We start from the raw sequence: 22763 nt of genomic DNA on the forward strand, positions 1-22763 counted from the left end.
TGCAAGTTTTGCAACTTATTCGATTTAGTCCCTACTTTCAATTTAAGCACTTTAGGCTTAGAATTTCATCACGAAATTTTCACACAATCATGCAATCATATCATAAACCTCAAAATAATTATAAAATAATTATTTCTATCTTGGATTTATGGTCACGAAACCACTATTCCGATTAGGCCCTAATTCGGGATATTATAATTGTTTACCTTAAAAGTGTCGAACTTGGGATGATTTACCTCGACTGTACCAAATGGGAAAATGCTAAGTACCGTAAGAGGAATTTATTCATTCGGTTTGACAATGATAATATGAGGATCTGCGACATCTAATAAAACTTTATCTCCAACCTTAAGTTGATTTGGAAAGGTATTGAGCTTGTTCTGGCATAGTTTTGGTTTATCGTGTGTTCTCGGTTTATGTATCTGCCATTCATCTAGCTCCTCGATTTGTAGCCTTCGTTCTTCATGAATAGGTCCTCTACTATTGCTTGAAAATGGCTCATGTACTTCCTTCAAACTCATTTCCTGCAAAGTAGGTTGCACCATATTGTCAGTTTTAGTAGAATGGTTTAGACAATCACCTTCAATTTTTGATGTGTTGCCGGAATTGCGAGCTTAAAGGGTGATTGTGTCGTCTCCCACACGAAGTGTGAGCTCACCTATGCCAACATCAATAATCGTTCTAGCAGTTGCTAAAAAGGGCCTTCTTAAAATCAAAAGGGTGTTGCTATTCTCCTCTATGTCTAGAACAACAAAGTCAATGGGAAATATATATTTATCAATTTTAACTAACACATCTTCAATAATACCCCTAGGAAATATTATAGTTTTATCTACTAATTGAATGCTCATCCTAGTCTGTTTGGGTTTCCCAAGACCTAGTTGTTTAAACATTTTGTAAGGCATGACGTTAATACTAACCTCTAAATCAGCTAATGCATTATTAACATCTAAACTACCAATTAAGCAAGGAATTGTAAAACTCCTTGGATCTTTCAATTTGTTGGGTAGTTTACTCTGTAGAATAGCTGAGCAAACTGCATTTAGCTTCACATGCGAAGCCTCCTCTAACTTCTGCTTATTTCCTAAAAGCTCTTTTAAAAATTTCATTGCATTTGGCATCTCCGATAGAACTTCAATAAACGGTAGGTTAATATGTAATTTTTTCAAGAGTTTAAAGAATTTACCAAATTGTTCATCTGAGTGGTCTTTCCTTGTTGCATTAGGGTATGGCACACGAGGTTTGTATTCTGTACTTACCAGTTTCTGCTCATTGTGGTCTACCTCACCTTTACCTTTACTTATCTCAGTTTCTTGCCTTGGTTCTGGTTTAGGTGTGACTAACCGTTCCTCATCTTGACTAGTAATCGAGTTCAGTTGCTCCCTTGGGTTAGATTCTGTATTGCTTGGCAAGCTACCTTGTGGTCATTCAAAACTCAATTTGGCAAGCTGTCCAATCTGAGTTTCGAGCCCTTGGATAGATGCTTGTTGATTTTTGAGTGCTGTCAACGAGTTTCTGACACCAAGATGAATTTGGTTAGCATCTCCTCAAGGTTCAGCTTCTTTTCTGCTGGTAAGGTGGTTGTTGAAAACCCGGAGGATGTTGTGGCTTTTGATTTCCTTGACCGCCCCACGAGAAGTTGGGATGGTTCCTCCAACCTGCATTATAAGTGTTACTATATGGATTATTTTGGGATCTAGAGTTATTGTTACCCATATATTGGACTTGTTCCTCCTCGATTTAAGGGCTGAAGGGTTGATATTCTGTGCATGCTCCTCCTCCATTTGAATCGCACCTCATCATTGGATGTACCTGAGTAGAACCACACAAACCGTCAATCATTGGATCTACTTGGTTAGATAGCATAGTAACCGTGACAAGGTTGAAAACACCGGCTACTTTCATCGGGTTTGTTGTCATAACTTATCACTGATAGTTATTTAGTGACATCTCCTCAATAAATTCGTAAGACATCTCAGGTGTTTTATTATTGATAGTTTCTCCAGCGGCTACATCAATCATCTACCGAGTCGAAGGATTCAGGCCATTATGAAACGTTTGAACCTGTAGCCAAAGCGGTAACCCATGGTGAGGGCACCTTTTCAAAAGGTCCTTGTATCTCTCCCATGCATTGTAGAGTGTTTCTAAATCCATCTGCACAAAAGAAGAGATATCATTAAGTAATTTGGCTATTTTAGCCAGTGGAAATTATTTTAATAAAAAACTTTCGGTCATTTGTTCCCATGTAGTGATTGACCCTCGTGGTAACGAGTTTAACCATTGTTTAGCCTTATTTCTTAACGAAAAAGGAAACAATCGAAGACGTATGGAATCATCAGAAATGCCATTGATTTTAAAAGTATCGCAAAATTCTAGGAAATTTTCCAAGTGAGCGTTGGTATCCTCGTCCTGCAAACCATCAAACTGAACAAACTATTGTATCATCTGAATTGTGTTAGGTTTCAGTTCAAAATTTTTTGCAGCAATAGCAGGTCTAACTATACTTGACTCAGTTCCTGTTAAATTAGGTTTAGCATAATCATACATACTACGCGGAGTAGGATTTTGATTAACAGCAATTGCAGGAGGTAGCGGATTTTCTTGGTTTTCAGCCATCTCCTCGGTTGGGGTTTGAATATCGTCCTCTTGCTCGTTCTCTGTGTATCTTAAGCTTCACCTTATTTCTCTTTGGTTTTTGTGAACTGTGCGATCGATCCCACTGTCAAAAAGTAATGGTCTTGACGGGTTTTTTCTAGTCATAAATTATAAAAAAAAACTGCCAGAAGAAAATAAATGAAGAATTAGAAAACAAAATAAAAACTTAAATTGCAATAAAAGTAAAACGGCTAAAGTAATAAACATCGAGTGTTCCTAATATCTTAGTTCCCCGGCAACGGCGCCAAAAACTTGATGCGTGGTATTCGTGTCAGGTTTTAAATATTTATAATGAATCATTCTTGAAGCTAACTATTATTACGATGAAGACAAGTGTACCTATCGAACAGTAGTATAGTTTTAGCAAGACTGGATTGTCGAACCCAAAGGAACTAAAAGTACTAGTAATGACTGTCTTTTTATTATCTAGCCTAAGAATAATGGGGTTTGTTTTAACTAACTAATTAACTAAACTAAGAAATCACAGAAAATAGAATTGGAGAATTAATTTTTGGAAAAACGATTGAATCAAGACAATACCTAAGGAAAAATCACCTAGACTTCACTTGTTATTTGACTCTGAATCGGACGATTTATTCATTTGACTTGATTCGTAGAAATCCCTAAGTTATCTTATTATCCCTCTCGAGTCTAACAACATCTAACCCTAGGTTGAATAATTGAAATCTCTTTCCAATTAACTCCCTAGGGTTGCATTAACTCGATCTATGGATCCCCTTATTAGGTTTCACCCTAATCCGGCAAAATCTTATCACCCTATCTCTAGGCGCGCAATCAACTCCACTTAATTATGACAAATGTACTCTTAGACAGGGTCTATTCCTCCTCTGAATAAGAGCTTAACTTGAATCAATATCCTGGAATATCAAGACAAGAATTAAGAACACATAATTAAGAACAAGCCAAATATATATCATACAATTCAGATAATAATAACAAGATCTATCTTAGGTTTCATTCCCCTTAGGTATTTAGGGGTTTTAGTTCATAACTAAAAAGGTAAACATCTCAGAAGAATAATGAATACAAAACATAAAGAAAAACCCAAAACTCCTGAAGGGAAATTGAGGGGAGATCTTCAGTCTTGATAATGAATCCGGCTTCTGAGATGGATCAATGGGCTTTCCTTGAGCAGTTCCCTGCTTCATTCCCTGTGCCTTCCTTTTTCCTCCTCCTTTAGGGTGTATTTATAGGCTTTGGAATGCCTAATAACCCTCAAAATTGGCCTTTTTCGAATTGGACTAAACTTGGGCTCGGCAGGGACACGCCCGTGTGACACGCCCGTGTGCGATTTCTTAAGGTCGTGGTCAAGCCTGTTAAAAAGGCACGGGTGTGTGGTCCACTCGTGTGAGTTGTGCTTCAATTCTACCAAATTGACACAGCCGTGTGGTCTACCCGTGTGAGAAGGTCTAGGCTGTGTTGATTTCGTACGTTGGCCCATTTTCTCCATTTTTGGCCCGTTTCTCGTTCCTTTCACTCTTCTATGCTCACCTAAGTATAAAAACATGAAGTCAAGGCATTAGGAGCATCAAATTCACCAAATTAAAGGAAAAATATTCCATAAAATGTGCTAAGCATGGGATGAAAATATGTATGAATTACGGTTTATCAACTATTCAACAACTTTCGACTTCCCCCGATTCAAATTCGATTTCTTCCTTTCTTGATCTAAATTAATACAAATTTAACTTATTTAATTATATATTCATTCAATTTAATCCACAAATACATAAATGAGCATTTTTCACTTTAGCCCTTAACATTTCATATTTTTACAATTTAGTCCCTATTTCAAAACAACACAAAATACTCAAAATTTCAACATGTTCATGCTTGGCCGAATTTTTCCTAGGTCCCTAGCAGCCCATTAATTTCATTTATTTCACATTTTGACCCCTCAATTTACAAATTTCATAATTTAATCCTTAATAAGCATTTTTCTTATCAAAAATCACTTAATTAAACATAATAATCTATCAACAATTATTTATTTTTCATCATCAAACAACAAAAACATCAAGCTACCATCAATGGCAAAACACAAAATCCTCAACCAAATCGAAAATTTAAGCATGGGCTGGCTAGTATACGAAGCAACGATCTCAAAAACATAAAAATTATCAAAAACCGAACAAAGAACATACCAAATCATGTCTCCTAAGTGCCGAACTCAAAAGCTTCAAGATGGTTTCTTTCTTCTCAATATTCGGTCATGAAAAAAGAGATGAACATGCATGTGTTTTTCTTTCTGTTTTATTTTATTAATCATTATTATTAAATTACAAAATTAACCTTTATAATATAATATAAAAACCTTATAATATATGCCCATGACTGTCCATCACATTGTTTAATGGTCAAATAACCACATAAGGACCTCATTTTTAATTAATTAAAGCAATTAAGCACTTTAACATATAGCATGCTACTTTTACATTTTACGCGATTAAGTCATTTTTTCAAATTAAACAACCAATCGATAAAATTAAATCAAAAAACTTTTACACATATCAAATAACATGCTGTAAACACTAAAAATAATGTTAAATAGTTTAACAACCTTGAATTTTTTGTTCTGAAACCACTGTTTTGATTTAGCTTAAACCGAGTTATTATAATTTGTCTTTTTCTTCCTCTCCTGCCCTAGCCGCCACCGGTCTCCTACCCCTTCGCCGCCTTCCCTAACCAACAGCCCCAACTCCCCATTCTGTCACCATTTTATTCTCTGCTTTCCCTTTCCTTTCCTTTTCCACTCACCACTCCACCACACACCTTCCCCCTCTTCCCCTTTCTTCCTCTCTACTTTTTCTTTCCCCCTGGTCCCTCCCCTCGCCTCACCTCCTGCCCATTTTCTGTTCTCCTTTCCTCTCCCTTCTTTCCCTTGTCCTTCCTTTCACCCTTCCCTTCCCTTGCCTTGCCAAACCACCCCCATCTCCCCTCTTCCATTTCTAAAACGTGCCCAAGCCACCTCTGACATCCACTCCCTCACCACGCCTTTCCTCCTCGTCGGAGCCTCGTATCCTCGTCACTAAACCACGCCCGTCCCCTGCATTACCCTCCGTCCTAACTCCGGCCACCATCTCCCGTTGGTCCCCCCTATTTGCCTTATTTTTATTCATTTATTTATTTAATAGTTTATTATTTTCTTTAATTAATCTATTAATTTATTTATTTCATTCTTTTGCTTAATTTTATTTTAACGTATTTATTCTATTTAGTAATTTCCTTATTATCATTTTATTATTATTTAACCTGTTACCTTAGTATTATTGCTTTTGTTATCCCTTTTATTATTTAATAGTATATGTTTAGGTTATAGTTTATTTTTATTATTTTTGTTATTTGTGTTACTATTTTGATGATTATTATCATTATTGTCATTGTTTTTATTTTCTTAGTCATAATTGAATATGTTTGCGATAACCTGTTTACTCATATTATTTTTAGTTCGTATTTTTATTATTAGTAGTATTATTTTTTACTTATTTTTGTATTTTATTATTACTATTATTGATTATTCGTGTTTCTTTTGGATTCTTTTAGGATCATTATTTATGTTATTCTCGTCGTCGATTTATTTTCGTTCCTCGAGTTGTTGATAATTGACTTCGATTATTGCATGAGTTATTGGATTGTCTTGCTTATAATTGGTTTGTCTATTTACTTCATTTGATTTTAATATTTGATTACTTTATTTTTTACATATTCATCATGACGAACACGCGAAGCAAATCTAAGGTCGCCGTATCCACTTTGAAAAAGCGGAAGACTTCGAGCGTAACCTTCTCTGGTGCTTTCTCCGATTCATGCCACCCCTATCTTCATTTTTCGTAGGGTCCCCAGAAGGACTTATATTAGCATCTTCAATTGAGGCCATTAGGATTAGGCCGTTGCATTGATTGGGCCACTTTAGAGTAGGTCTAGTTAACTGATCATGTCCATGCCATCATTGCTACACCTACTTGGGACTGGTTCTTTTCCATCATCGAACCCACATACTCAGAGCTCACTTTGGAGTTTTGTTCAACATTTTTCCTGCAGTAGGTGATGACGACCCATGACAAGCCGGACACCATTTCTTTCAGACTCGGTGGTACAGTGAGACATATGACTGTCCCAGAGTTTGATGCTGCATTGGGACTTTACACTACCGATTTTATGAGTGCGAAGGGGTTCGTTTGATTATACCGACACATCCAGTACTCGCCATCTCTTCGCTGGGTAGATCTTACGACGAGCATGACGCCTTATGACTTGAGTCAGTCGAAGGTGACTTCTTTCCTCCGGCCTTACACTACATTATTGCCATCTTGGCTCACACATTGACTGTGACAGCCCTAAAGTGACCCTAGTCAGAAAGCGGTTTCGGGACCGCTAAACCGAGTCACCAAAGTATTTGAATATGATATTTATTGTCTAAAATATGTGAATATGAATGTGTGAAAATTTTAAGCTTCGATTTAGTCGATTGCATGTGAATTCAGCTAATAGGACTTTTGTGTGACACTTTTGAAATGTGATAGGTTAATCTATAAGGATCTATTCGTGTATGTACTCAAAAGGGTGGACTTGCATGTCAATTTCCCCACTTAATTAATAGTGGCCGGCCATGACAAGGAAGGTGGACAAAATGTTATGGGTAAAACATGTCATAAACATGTTATGTTAGTGATTTATGTTAGGAAAAATAAAATAAGGAGTATGGGCAATAAAATAATAATGGGAAGGTAAATGATGAAAGGAAAAAAAAAAAGCTCTCATGTTGTTCTTGGCCGAATAGAAGAAAGAAAAGAAGGAAATAGAGCTTTGAGAAAATCGGCTATGGTGGGTTGCTAGACTAAGGTATGTTTAATGTTGCTTTGAAAGTTCATACATCCCTTGGATGATTAGTCTAAATTCTAACTATCTCATGGATGGATTTGGGGTTATTAGAGAGTTAGTATTCGACTAAGAGGCTTCAAAACTTTTGGTTGAAGCCTTGATACTATTAGCATGTTAGCTATATGGATGTGTTATGATGCTTGAGGTGTTAGATAAATTTGAACTCATCACCAAGTTCTTTAAGCAACCCAAGTTAAAAGTTTCGGTATTGAGGTATCTTGAGCATTCGGCCATGGTAGGAAGTAGAAGAAAAACATGGTTGTTGTTAGATGAAGTAGAGTCTAACAAATGAGCACATATGTGCATTAGTTGCTAGATGGAGAAGAATCGGCTAGCAAGTTGTGTGCTAAGGCCGAATATAATTTTGAACATTATTGAGTAATGTATGTGTTTTGGAATTGATGGAATGGAGAGTATGCTTAAATTGTGTTATGAACAATTATATGTTAAATCAAGGTTTGCTAAGCTAGCTATTAAGGTGAAGTGCAAATGTTAGTATTTGATTTCTAGTGTATATATGTGTATTAGCCGAGTTTTGAACTTGAAACAAAATGGTATTTAGTCAATACAAGTGACCATATTTGTAGAATGTATTAAGTATACAATCGGCCTCAACATAGACTTGCATATTCGGCCACATGAATGAGTACATAGGTTGATGTGTATGTTCGGCCATAGGTAAGCATATTGATGGCTTATCTTGACTTAGAAAATTTGGCTAAAGAGAATATTGGCTAATATGTTGAATTTGATTCGTGATTTCATACATATATGACTCTAATGCCTAATATATAAGGGCTAAGTACCTTTAATTCCTCTTTGATGTTCAAACTGATATCAATTTATTTGTTAATATTAAGCTCAAGAGCAAAGGGGAACTAAATCTGATAAGGGAAAGGAAAAGGTGATCGAATAGCCGTTGAAATCGTTCAACAGCATCTGAGGTAAGTTTTCGAGTAATGAAACTTAGTTTACGATTTGATTAAGTCATGACGTATAATCATAACTAATATACGGTGATATAATGATTCTACTTGAATTATATGTTGAGTTAATTAGTCTATACGTATGACGGGTAGCCGTATGTGCATAGAGATCATGTCACAAAGCAAACCAAATCATGCTGTTTTGTATGTGGCTATTGAGCCGAAAATGGGAATGCTTAATGATTGACTTGTGTTTGAATTCTAGTTATGAGATTTTAAAGTTTTCGTGAAACAGGGCCAGAGCGGTTTCTGGATTCCCTGTTCGGACTTAGAAAATTCATTAGAAATTAACTAGAGATAGTTAGATGTCATGCCATATATGTATAGATTCCTTTTCAAGTCTAGTTTCTTTAGAAACAAACGGCATAAGTATTGAAGCCCTGCACAGGGAGATATATAAGTCGTAATGCATGAAGGTCAGAGCAGCCGAACCCTAAAACAGGGGAGACTTTAACTAATAAACTGTACTAATTGGCCTGACCAAATATTTTGGAAAAAAATTGTAGATGGATATATGAGTCTAGTTTCAGGGAAAATTTACGAAACTGATTTTCGAGTTTTAGAACTCAAGATATGATTATTAAGGTGACAGTGACGCAGTTAGCCAGCTAGTCTGGAAATTTTTAAAATGGACTGTAAAAATAAGGGAATTAAGTCTGTTAACCCCTCGTGTCCGACTCCGAAAACGGTCTCGGGTACGGGGTGTTACAATTTTATTGGTATCAGAGCTACGGTTTAGTCGATTCCAGGACTACCGTAATACGTTTGGATCTAGCTATACATGCCATTTTGTGATTATTTGATAGTGTGGTGATTTCTGACATTTGCAAATGTGTTTATTTATAGTAATGGATCCCGATCCCGACCGAGCGGTAGCTGATGATCTTGAGAGTGTAGCGCCTGCTCCCACACAAGGGACAGCGCCGGCGGACTCTCAACCTATTGCTAGCAATCCGAATGATGAGGCTAGACAAGCTTTTTATAGCGTGATGAATGATTGGTTCAACCAATACATTCGAACTAATACGGCTGTTCCACAACCTCCATTCCCGACTAATACCACCTCCGCACCTACAATACCTCTGGTAACTGACCAAATAAGGTCGAATAAGCCCCCAGTTGACAGGATCTGAAAATACGGGGCTACTGAATTTAAAGCTACGGACAGCGATGATGCCGAGCAAGCTGAATTTTGGTTGGACAACACTATTCGGGTACTCGATGAGCTATCTTGCACACCCGATGAGTGCCTAAAGTGTACTATCTCCTTGCTACGTGATTCTACCTACTATTGGTGGAATATGTTGACTTCTGTTGTGCCCAAAGAGCAAGTAACTTGAGAGTTTTTCCAAACCGAGTTTCGAAAAAAGTATATCAGTCAGAGATTCATGGATCAAAAATGGAAGGAATTTCTTGAACTTAAACAAGGTTCCATGTCAGTTACCGAATATGAACGAAAATTTGTGAGGCTTAGCCGGTACGCACGAGAATGCATTTCCTCAGAAGCCGTAATGTGTAAACGTTTCGAAGATGGGAGCAAAGGAGTTTCGTAAGAGATCTTCGGGAAAGCCTTTCCAACAGTCATCGAAGAAATTTAGAGATGACTTAGGCCGGTCTAGAGACACTTCAGGTTTTGCTAGACGAGATCGTGATCGACCCCCTGTGAGTACACGAGTCACTTCGGTCGCCAGTGTTGGAAACGGTCGTCGAGATAGAACAGAGTGCCAGTATTGTGGTAAATGGCATTCGGGGAGTTGTAGATTCCATGACCGCTCCTGTTATAAATGCGGATCAGCTGACCATTTTATCAAGGATTGCCCGAGACTGTCTGAACAAAATGTAAATCAGAGTGGGAAACCAGGGGCTACTACTGCTCGGGGTAGACCGTCCAGAAACACGGGCAATGATTGTGGCGGTCAGAGAGGATCTAGAGATGCTACAACCAGATCTGAGGCTCGTGCTCCCGCTAGAGCTTATGCCATACGCGCACGCGAGGATGCTTCCTCGCCAGATGTTATTACCGGTACTTTTACTCTCTTTGATACTAATGTGATTGCTTTGATTGACCCTGGTTCTACTCATTCTTATATATGTGAAACCTTAGCATCCAGTAAGACTCTACCTGTTGAGTCTACTGAGTTTGTAATTCGGGTGTCAAATCCCTTGGGTCGTTACGTGCTTGTCGACAAAGTGTGTAAGAAATGTCCCCTAGTAATTTGAGGTTCCTGTTTTCTGGCGGACTTGATGCTTTTGCCGTTTGATGAATTTGATGTTATTCTTGGTTTGGATTGGTTGACCGTGCATGATGCGGTTATGAATTGCAAAAGCAAGACTATTGATTTGAGGTGCGCAAATAATGAGATAATCCGAGTTGAGTCTACTGTCTTGAGTGGATTGCCAACAATAATATCCTCGATGTTAGCTCAAAGATATGTGAGAAAGGGGTGTGAAGCGTATCTGGCATACGTACTTGATAATAAAGAGCCAGAGAGGAAACTTGAATCTGTGCCGGTGGCTTGTGAATACCCGGATGTTTTTCCCGAAGAATTACTGGGTTTACCACCTGTTCGGGAGGTAGAGTTTGGCATCGAGCTTGTACCTAGGACTACACCGATTTCGATAGCTCCGTATCGTATGGCACCAACGGAATTAAAGGAATTGAAAGCTCAGTTGCAAGAGTTGACGGATAGAGGTTTCGCTCGACCAAGTTTCTCACCTTGGGGTGCACCAGTATTGTTTGTGAAAAAGAAGGACAGAACCATGAGGTTGTGCATCGACTATCGTCAGCTGAATAAGGTGACAATAAAGAATAAATATCCGATACCGCGCATTGATGATTTGTTTGATCAACTAAAGGGAGCCTCGGTGTTTTCAAAGATAGATTTGAGATCGGGTTATTATCAGTTGCGAATTCGAGATTCGGATATACCCAAAACTACTTTCAGAACGAGATACGGTCACTACGAGTTCTTAGTGATGCCGTTTGGGCTCACTAATGCCCCTGCGGTATTTATGGATTTGATGAATCGGATCTTTAGACCGTATTTGGATCGATTTGTAGTTGTGTTTATCGATGATATTTTGGTCTATTCGAGAAATGAAACCGATCATGCTGAACACCTGGGATTAGTGTTGCAAATTTTACGGGATAAGCAGTTATATGCTAAGTTCAGTAAGTGTGAGTTCTGGTTGAGAGAGGTTAGCTTCTTGGGTCATGTGGTATCTGCATCGGGTATTCGTGTTGACCCGAACAAAATTTCGGCCATACTTAACTAGAAGCCTCCGAGAAATATTACTGAGGTTCGAGCTTTTTGGGACTTGCCGGTTACTACCGACGGTTTGTAAAATGTTTCTCGATGATAGCCACACCAATGACGAAACTACTTCAGAAAGACGTTAAGTTTGAATGGACAGAAAAGTGTCAGAAAAGTTTCGATCAACTGAAAACTTATTTGACTGAAGCTCCAGTACTAGTGCAGCCCGAATTAGGCAAAGAGTTTGTCATTTATAGTGATGCATCCCTACTTGGGTTGGGTTGCGTATTGATGCAAGAGGGTCGAGTTGTAGCTTATGCGTCGAGACAACTGAAGCCACATGAGAAAAATTATCCGACCCATGATCTCGAACTAGCTGCCATCGTATTCGCTTTGAAAATATGGCGACACTACTTATTTGGTGAGACGTGTCATGTATATTCGGATCACAAAAGTCTCAAATATTTGATGACTCAAACAGACTTGAATCTGCGACAAAGGCGTTGGCTTGAGTTGTTGAAAGATTATGAACTTGTCATTGATTATCACCCGGGAAAGGCTAATGTGGTTGCGGATGCCTTAAGTCGTAAATCACTGTTTGCTTTACGAGCGATGAATGTACACTTGTCTGTTCTATCCGACAATGTGTTAGTGGCAGAATTAAAGGCCAAACCATTATTGATTCATCAAGTTCGTGAAGCTCAAAAAGTCGATGATGAACTGGTTGCAAAACGGGCTGAATGTGTTTCGAATATGGAATCAGAGTATCAAATTGATGATGATGATTGTTTGAGGTTCAGAAGTCGTTTGTGTGTTCCAAGAAATTCAGAACTCATTTCGATGATTCTGAACGAAGCTCATTGTAGCCGAATGTCAATTCACCCGGGGAGTACGAAAATGTACAACGATCTGAGACGTCAGTTTTGGTGGCATGGTATGAAACGAGACATTTCTGATTTTGTTTCGAGGTGCTTAGTATGTCAGCAAGTGAAGGCGGAACATCAAGTGCCTACGGGTTAACTTCAGCCAATCATGATACCTGAATGGAAATGGGATCGAGTAACGATGGATTTTGTATCTGGGTTGCCAGTGTCAGCAAGTAAGAAAGATGCGATTTGGGTCGTTGTTGATAGACTGACTAAGTCGGCTCACTTTATCCCCGTACGCATGGATTTTTCAATGGATAAACTAGCTGAATTGTATGTTTCTCAGATTGTGAGATTACACGGGGTACCTATTTCTATCGTGTCGGATAGAGATCTGAGATTCACCTCGCGATTTTGGAAGAAATTGCAAGAAGCTTTGGGTACCAAGTTGCATTTTAGCACTGCTTTTCATCCCAAAACCGATGGTCAATCCGAGCGGATAATTCAGATACTCGAGGATATGTTGAGATGCTGCATCCTTGAGTTTAGTGGTTCATGGGAACGGTATCTACCTTTGATTGAGTTCGCTTACAACAATAGTTTTCAGTCAAGCATTAAGATGGCGCCTTACGAGGCTTTGTACGGTCGAAAATGCCGTACACCATTGTTTTGGACCGAGCTCGGTGAAAGAAAAATTTTCGGAGTTGATTTGATTAAAGATGCTGAGCAGAAAGTAAAAATAATTCGTGAAAGTCTGAAGGCAACATCAGACCGTCAGAAGTCGTACACGGATTTGAAACGAAAGGACATTGAGTATCAGGTGGGAGATAAAGTGTTTCTTAAAGTTTCACATTGGAAAAAGATTCTCAGATTTGGGCGTAAGGGCAAGTTGAGTCCGAGATTCATTGGGCCGTATGAAATCTCCGAATGAGTTGGTCCAGTTGCGTATAGGTTGCTTTTACCCCCTGAACTTGAAAAGATTCACGACGTCTTTCATGTTTCGATGCTTCGACATTATAGATCTAATCCATCACACGTAATTAATCCATCAGAGGTTGAAATTCAATCCGACATGAGTTATGAAGAAGAACCGATTCGTATCCTAGCTCGTGAAGTGAAAGAATTGCGAAACAAAAGGGTTCCGTTAGTAAAAGTGTTATGGCTCAAACACGGAATCGAAGAAGCTACTTGCGAAACCGAGAACTCTATGAAAGAACGTTACCCAAACCTATTTACCGGTAAGATTTTCGGGGACGAAAATTTCCTAAGTGGGGGAGAGTTATGACAGCCCTAAAGTGACCCTAGTCGGAAAGCACTTTCGGGACCGCTAAACCGAGTCACCAAATTATTTGAATATGATATTTATTGTCTAAAATATGTGAATATGAATGTGTGAAAATTTTAAGCTTCGATTTAGTCGATTGCATGTGAATTCAGCTAATAGGACTTATGTGTGACACTTTTGAAATGTGATAGGTTAATCTATAAGGATCTATTACTGTATGTACTCAAAAGGGTGGACTTGCATGTCAATTTCCCCACTTAATTAATAGTGGCCGGCCATGACAAGGAAGGTGGACAAAATGTTATGGGTAAAACATGTCATAAACATGTTATGTTAGTGATTTATGTTAGGAAAAAATAAAATAAGGAGTATGGGCAATAAAATAATAATGGGAAGGTAAATGATGAAAGAAAAAAAAAAAGCTCTCATGTTGTTCTTGGCCGAATAGAAGAACGAAAAGAAGGAAATAGAGCTTTGAGAAAATCGGCTATGGTGGGTTGCTAGACTAAGGTATGTTTAATGTTGCTTTGAAAGTTCATACATCCCTTGGATGATTAGTCTAAATTCTAACTATCTCATGGATGGATTTGGGGTTATTAGAGAGTTAGTATTCGACTAAGAGGCTTCAAAACTTTTGGTTGAAGCCTTGATACTATTAGCATGTTAGCTATATGGATGTGTTATGATGCTTGAGGTGTTAGATAAATTTAAACTCATCACCAAGTTCTTTAAGCAACCCAAGTTAAAAGTTTCGGTATTGAGGTATCTTGAGCATTCGGCCATGGTAGGAAGTAGAAGAAAAATATGGTTGTTGTTAGATGAAGTAGAGTCTAACAAATAAGCACATATGTGCATTAGTTGTTAGATGGAGAAGAATCGGCTAGCAAGTTGTGTGCTAAGGCCGAATATAACTTTGAACATTATTGAGTAATGTTTGTGTTTTGGAATTGATGGAATGGAGAGTATGCTTAAATTGTGTTATGAACAATTATATGTTAAATCAAGGTTTGCTAAGCTAGCTATTAAGGTGAAGTGCAAATGTTAGTATTTGATTTCTAGTGTATATATGTGTATTAGCCGAGTTTTGAACTTGAAACAAAATGGTATTTAGTCAATACAAGTGACCATATTTGTAGAATGTATTAAGTATACAATCGGCCTCAACATAGACATGCATATTCGGCCACATGAATGAGCACATAGGTTGATGTGTATGTTCGGCCATAGGTAAGCATATTGATGGCTTACCTTGACTTAGAAAATTCGGCTAAGGAGAATATTGGCTAATATGTTGAATTTGATTCGTGATTTCATACATATATGACTCTAATGCCTAATATACCTTGAATTCCTCTTTGATGTTCAAACTGATTAAATCAATTTATTTGTTAATATTAAGCTCAAGAGCAAAGGGGAACTAAATCTGATAAAGGAAAGGAAAAGGTGATCGAATAGCCGTTGAAATCGTTCAACAGCATCCGAGGTAAGTTTTCGAGTAATGAAACTTAGTTTACGATTTGATTAAGTCATGACGTATAATCATAACTAATATACGGTGATATAATGATTCTACTTGAATTATATGTTGAGTTAATTAGTCTATACGTATGACAGGTAGCCGTATGTGCATAGAGATCATGTCACAAAGCAAACCAAATCATACTGTTTTGTATGTGGCTATTGAGCCGAAAATGGGAATGCTTAATGATTGACTTGTGTTTGAATTCTAGTTATGAGATTTTAAAGTTTTCGTGAAACAGGGCCAGAGCGGTTTCTGGATTCCCTGTTCGAACTTAGGAAATTCATTATAAATTAACCAGAGATAGTTAGAAGTCATGCCATATATGTATAGATTCCTTTTCGAGTCTAGTTTCTTTAGAAACAAACGGCATAAGTATTGAGGCCCTGTACAGGGATATATATAAGTCGTAATGCATGAAGGTCAGAGCAGTCGAACCCTGAAACAGGGGAGACTTTAACTAATAAACTGTACTAATTGGCCTAACCAAAAATTCTAGAAAAAAATTGTAGATGGATATATGAGTCTAGTTTCAGGGAAAATTTACGAAACTGATTTTAGAGTTTTAGAACTCAAGATATGATTATTAAGGTGACAGTGACGCAGTTAGCTAGCTAGTCTGGAAATTTTTAAAATGGACTGTAAAAATAAGGGAATTAAGTCTGTTAACCCCTCGTGTCCAACTCCGGCAACGGTCTCGGGTATGGGGTGTTACATTGACTGGTAGGAGAGAGAGCACCGAAGTTATCAGTACAACTGAATCATATTTCTTGTGGAGCATGGCCATGGGGTACACCTTAGATTTTGCTTATTTCATCGCCCTCATTGTTCACCATCAGACAGAGCGCAGTAGAAAGGGCCTTATCTATTTAGGCCCTTATGTGACTCGACTCGCATGTCACTTCGATCTCCTCGACACATTAGAGCAGTCATCCTCCCTTACACTAGTTGGAATAATGTCCCTGTAGGGATTCTCGAGTATGACTCACATGAGGATAATCAAGCAACTTCGTGGTGTAGAACCTCCTCAATATCGACTATCTCATTCTGATGCACAGGATGAGCATGAGAACTTTGCTGGTGATGTCTCTGTCCACCATGAGGTCCCACCTTCGAGTCACTGTCCTACTTCTTTTGCTGTTACCTTAGAGGACCTTTCCCAGTAGTTCACTCACTTCGAGCAGCACTGCTTTCAAAGGTTCGACAGTACTGACACGACATTGCAGCAGATTTGTCAGCACCTTCATATATCCTCTTCAGCACTAGTGACTCACAATACCAATGCCTTTGACGATGATGATCATTGATTTTATTTGTTTTCTTTTTCTTTTTCTTTTTCTTTTTCTTTTCTTTTATGTTTATGTTTATGTCTATTTTTAGTTGTTTTATTTTTATGTTCTTAGACTTATTTCGTTTCTTATCTTTTGAACTATATTTTTATGGTTGTTTCTAATTGAGTTGTAACCTTTTAATCTTCTTTACTATTTGTGTTTATTTTCATATTAGTTTGCTCAGAATCGTGCACTACATTTAGATTTGCCTACAATTCCTCTTTTTACCATTCTAGTGATTTCATCAAATGTTCAGGGCAGTTTCAATTTTCTCCCTCTCTTATGATATTCTACATATACTATGATTATATTTGTTTGTACATTGAGGACAGTGTACATCTTAAGTGTGGGGAGGCTATTTATATAATGATTAGAAAATCCCTAAATTATGTCTTGTATTTAAGTAATTTTCTCATACTTCCAAAAGAATGATTTTTTATCGAATTAGGATTTTTTTTATGTGTTTTGGATTAATTTGTAGATATTTGTGTATTGGTTGATTTAAACTCTAAGACATGATAGAATCAAGCATGATAAGTTATTTTTCAGAAATTAAAAAAATTTAGGTTATTTCCTTAAATTGAAGTATTATCTTGAAGTTTTAGATTTGCAAGTTTGAGATCAAAAACCATGATTTTTTGTGAGATTTTGTGCCTTGAGAAATACATTTTTCTTGCTCATTTTATTATTGGTTGTGAGTATGTCAATTTGATTTGTCTTCTAGAACTTTCTTCGATTATACATGTCGAGGCCACTCTTTTGATTTGACATACTGATGTGATAAAGGCACTTAGGTTTTAACCCACTTATCCTATAAAAAGGCTACCTTCGTAATTAACCATTAGTGAACCCCATTGAGCCTAACACACTATTTATTGATTTACCCATTAATGTTAACCCATAACTCATTTTTTGTTATTGTTGAGACTTTTTCCCGTTTTATTGACTCCCTTTTCTGTCAGGATTTGATTTGGTTAGTTGCTTAATTATGCTCTTCTGTTTGATTTGCTAAATTATTTTTTATTGCTCTAGATAAAAAAAAGAGAGAAAAAATATTGATTATTATTTAGTTCTATGTTGATTGAGCTTGAACAATTAAATTCATATTCTGTGAAGAAGCTTATTTTTGTTCTTGAATAGTTCTTGATTGACGTGATTGTTTTTAATTCAACATTTGCTTATTTTTTCTGGTTTGGTAATTTTTCAACTCAATCTCGAATATAACCAACTTTTCTAGCCTTTCTCCACACACTTAACCTAAGCCGTGTTACAACCTTTTAAAGACCTTTTGATTTGTGTATCATATCATTTTATAGTGGTGGAGATTTGATTTTCATGCAAACCTATGGTAATGACATTTCTTGTTCGACTGTTGAGTGCATATTATTGAGCCTTAAACACTTTGAGTGCTTGAGTGAATATTTAGTGAGGATGTCAACTCTTGTTGATTTTGAATTAAAGGTAACAACTTAAATAAGGGGAGGCACCTATGTTTTCATGCTTAAAAATGACAGCTTGGATTGTTTGAGACTTTAGTACTCTTTTAGTTGAATTCCCATTGCATGATTATTTTTGAATTATTTTGAGACATTATTGATGGGAATTACAAGTTGAGAAATATTAACTTAAATCTAAGTTGAGGATTTTGCTTGAGGACAAGAAAACGCTTAAGTGTGGGTATATTTGATAAGCTATAAAAGTAACATATTTTAATCCCATTCTTAATGCATTTTCAAATGATTAATTATGAAAATTAGTTAATTTGATGATCCTAATCCTTTAAATTCATGTTTCTATACTTAGGAAAACATTTGAGAGTGAAAGGAGCAAAAATGAGCCAAAATCGGACTAATAGAGCTGTTTTCGGGAGCCATATGGTCTGGGCATTTCCACACGAGCTGGACACATGCACTTGTGTGCCACACGGGCTGGACACATGCCCTTGTGTGCCACATAGGCTGCACACATGCCCTTGTGCCAACCCGTGTTGATTTTGCACCCTGCTTCCAAAATACGTGGAAAAACACAATTTCTAGGCTTTCTGAGCATTCTAAAGTCTATAAATACCATTAAAAGAAGACATAAGTGAGCCATCAAAGAGGATCGAAGAAAACACTCGAAGAACACCATCGAAGCCAACTCAGAATCAGATTTCCATTAAGATTAAAGATCTCCTTTTAGTTTCTTTCAAAGTTATTATGAGTTTCTTTATGTCTTGTGGTTATTCTGAGTTTCAGATGTTTTCATTTAGGATTATGAACTAATTCCTTAGATACCTAGGGAAGATGAAACTTATGATGAATTCTATTATTTAATTTCTGATTTACATGGTAAATACTTGACTCTTGTTCTCAATTATATGTATTTATTTCTTGTTTTATATTTCCAAGATATTAATTCATTTTTAATGTGCTTAATTTAGTGGAGGAAAAGTCCTTATTTAAGTTTAGATCTAGCATAATTGAGTGGAGTTTCATGCAATTCTAGAAATAAGACGAGATAAATCTACCATATTAGACTCAAATCTAATAGGGGAATCCATAGATCGAGTTAATGTGACAGTAGGGGTTTAAATTGGAAAGATATTTCAAATAATCAAACTAGAGTCAGTTGTCAAATAATCAAACTAGAGTCAGTTGTTCTTACTCTTGAAAGAGATACTAACAGAAGTTAGGGATTTCTACTGATCAAGACACCAAGTGAATAAATTGTTTAATTCAGAGTCATAATAATAGATGAAGTCTAGGTGGATTATTTCCTAGGTATTGTTTCTCTCGTTGGTTATTTTTTAATTATTTTCCTGATTCGTTCTCTGTTGCATTTTTTGTTAAACTAGTTTAGTAATTTTAGATTAAAACTCATCACTCCAAATTGTCGACTAAATAATAAGAAAACGATAATTACTAGTACTTTTAGTCCTCGTGGATACAATATCTTTACTCACTGTAGCTATACTATTGTTCAATAGGTGCACTTGCCTTTGTCGTAGTTATAGTTAGTTTCGTGAGACAGATCATGCACACAAAGCAGAATGGAAGCTAATGTTGCTTATTGGTTGACTAATGTTTAACTAATACTAAGCCGTATTACGTGGTCGGATTGTAGTATAGAAAAACAACTTATATTAGTTAATGAACCTAAACATGTTTTTAGCCTAATCGAAAATGTGCAAACCGATTGAAAGATTAATATGTCGTCTATCAAGTCCAATTCGGGAGATGCCTTGTCTTAGGCATCAGAGCGGATGACTATTAGAAGATAGAGACATAGATGCGACTAACTGGATTGATAGTACATTGGACAAGACCCAAGCGTAATAGATCCTAATTTATTTTATGGATATATTCACTTATGATGTTCATAGTGTGATATACCTAAATCCTGAGTGGATGACAGACTATGTATGCATAACTTGTACACTTTGATATAAGTAAAAGCCTGAATTCAAATAGAAAAGGAATTGAAAGATAGTGCGTTGGATGTTCAACTTCTATAATATGTAGCATAATTCAAAACAGTGAAATTCATAGTCCAAAACATGGGTAAATGATATCCTCTCATTGGAATCACATGGTTGATGAAAAGTAAATGTGGCCACGGGTCATCCGTTTTGTGATAGATAACTTGACCATTATTTGATAGCGGTTAACTTTTAATGAAGGAAGATGTAATAGTTACCATGAGATAAAATAAGATCATATTAGGAGAATAGATATTATCCCAAAAAGATCAAGAATATCCTATGAGGGTAACACACCTATGACAAGGTCATTGGACGAGCACTATGTAGCTTTTTTCGTAATGGTATATCATTGAGAAGAGCTCAGTCATAATACTATAGTGGAATTAATTTTTGACTAAATGAGTTTATAATTATTAGGTGAAAAATAGGAATTTAATTATAAATCATTTGATCCTCAACCACATTTGTCCAATTGGTCCCTCTATTAGCTCATTGAAACCAAAAATGAATTCCATGTTTGAATAGAAATGAACATAATGAATGAAAAGGAGAAATGAAAAATAATTAGGAATGGTTATGGTTTTCTCCTAAATAGAGAAATGAAATCATTTGGAAATGAGATCAGGATTCCAAAAATGGAAATTAAAATGAAAATGGAAAGTTGCAGTCCTATATAGGTTACTTAAAAAATCATGGACGAATAAGTTTATGTTTTTGGACTGTTTTGAATTACAAAAATGAAAATAGACCATTTGGTCATAGTAAACATGCTAAGTTATGAAATTTTGAATGAATTTTCTCAAAATTTTACTAGGGTTAAAATCTTCAAAATTTTATCAGGGGTAAAATTGTCAAAAAATTTATTAAGGTAAACTTGGGATGATAAAATTATTTAATATGTAAATATTAAAGTTGATTTTAGGAAATAGAAAAACTGAATCGGATTGGATCATATTATAGAGTATTGGGTCAAAAAGGCCTAGGAAGTACTCATAATTTGACCCAATGTGAGTAAGGCCTAGAAACCCGTCATATAATATGAAGGGGAAACCCTAGTAGAAATACAAGGGTGAGTCGTTCACCCCTCTCCTACTCTAATTAGGATGTTGATTTTCTATTTAAAATAAAACTCTACAACTCTATAAGGGTTCTACATTCTCTTACTATAAAGAGATGACACCAGTAGAGCTATCAACACAACTTTTGGGAGATTATTATTTCGTTGAAAAATAGAGAAAATCTATTATCAACTTCTAAACATATTTTTTAGAATGACAATTTTATCAGTTTCTATTAAAAAAGAGAGAATTTTTGTTTCACCCAAAATGAAAACCTTTTTCTAGTTCTGTGTTTTAGTTCAATTGTTCCGAGCCGACACTCGAAGCAGTTTGTGGTACAAGAATAGCAGAAAAGATCGTTTGGTTGAAAGCCAAAAAAATCATGGATTTACTTATCCAAAAACACATGTACTATTACGGTATAAGGTTTATAGCTATAAATATGACAAACTGGGTCGATTTTCAAAATTTTAATTTTTCTTATGTACAAGAAAACCAGTTTCAAACTAAGTTTTTTTCCTATAGAAACAATATGGGATGTGTCTACACGATACTTCTTCAGCATGGACACATGGAACACATCATGAATTAGATCAAGCTTGCGTGGCAACTTAAGTTGACAAGCTACTAGACCAATCCTTTCAACCACTTTGTAGGGACCAATAAACCTCAAACTTAGTTTTCCATTACGCTTGAACCCTAGGAATTTCTTCCATGGCGAGACCTTAAGAAACACTTGTTCACCCACTTGGTACTCAACATCTCACCATTTCCAATCAGCATAAGACTTCTGGCTATCTTACACAAGCTTCAACCTTTCAATCATCTTCACCTTGTCCTCTGTCTCGTGAACCAAATCAGGTCCAACCATTCGCTTTTCATCCAACTCAACCTAACACAAAGATGTTCGACATTTCCTTCCATACAATGCTTCAAAGGGTGGCGTCTGAATGCTTGCTTGATAACTATTGTTATACATGAATTATGCCAAAGGTAAGTAATGTTCTCAGCTTTCTAATAACTCTAACACCCAGCTTCGCAACATGTCTTCCAGCACCTATATCACACTCTCGGATTGGCTATCTTTTTGAGGATGATACACAGTGTTGAAATTAAGCTTCGGTCCCAAAGCTTCTTGCAAGTTCTTCCAAAATCTCGAGGTGAATTGATGATTTTGATTAGAAATAATTGAAATGGGTACATCTTGAAGTCTTACTATCTTAATGATGTATATGTGACAACCCGAATTAGGGCCTAATTGGAATAGTGGTTTCGTGACCATAAATCTGAGATAGAAATAATTGTTTTATAATTATTTTAGGGTTTATGATATGATTTCATGATATCGTGAAAATTTTGTGATGAAATTCTATGCATTGAGCGCTTAAGTTGAGATTAGGGACTAAACCGAATAAATTGTAAAACTCATGTTTTAGAAGTTTTT

At 36.5% G+C, this 22763-nt stretch overlaps 1 non-coding gene across 1 annotated transcript; it reads left to right on the forward strand.

The window, feature by feature from the left end:
* Window positions 1-2080: 2080 nt before the first annotated feature.
* On the forward strand, window positions 2081-2191 carry LOC121211966 (small nucleolar RNA R71). The gene has a single exon (XR_005907180.1). It is a non-coding gene; the product is annotated as a small nucleolar RNA R71 (small nucleolar RNA).
* Window positions 2192-22763: the final 20572 nt, after the last annotated feature.

The sequence above is a fragment of the Gossypium hirsutum genome, chromosome A12, assembly GCF_007990345.1.
Source record: "Gossypium hirsutum isolate 1008001.06 chromosome A12, Gossypium_hirsutum_v2.1, whole genome shotgun sequence".
Classification (NCBI taxonomy): Eukaryota; Viridiplantae; Streptophyta; class Magnoliopsida; order Malvales; family Malvaceae; genus Gossypium; species Gossypium hirsutum.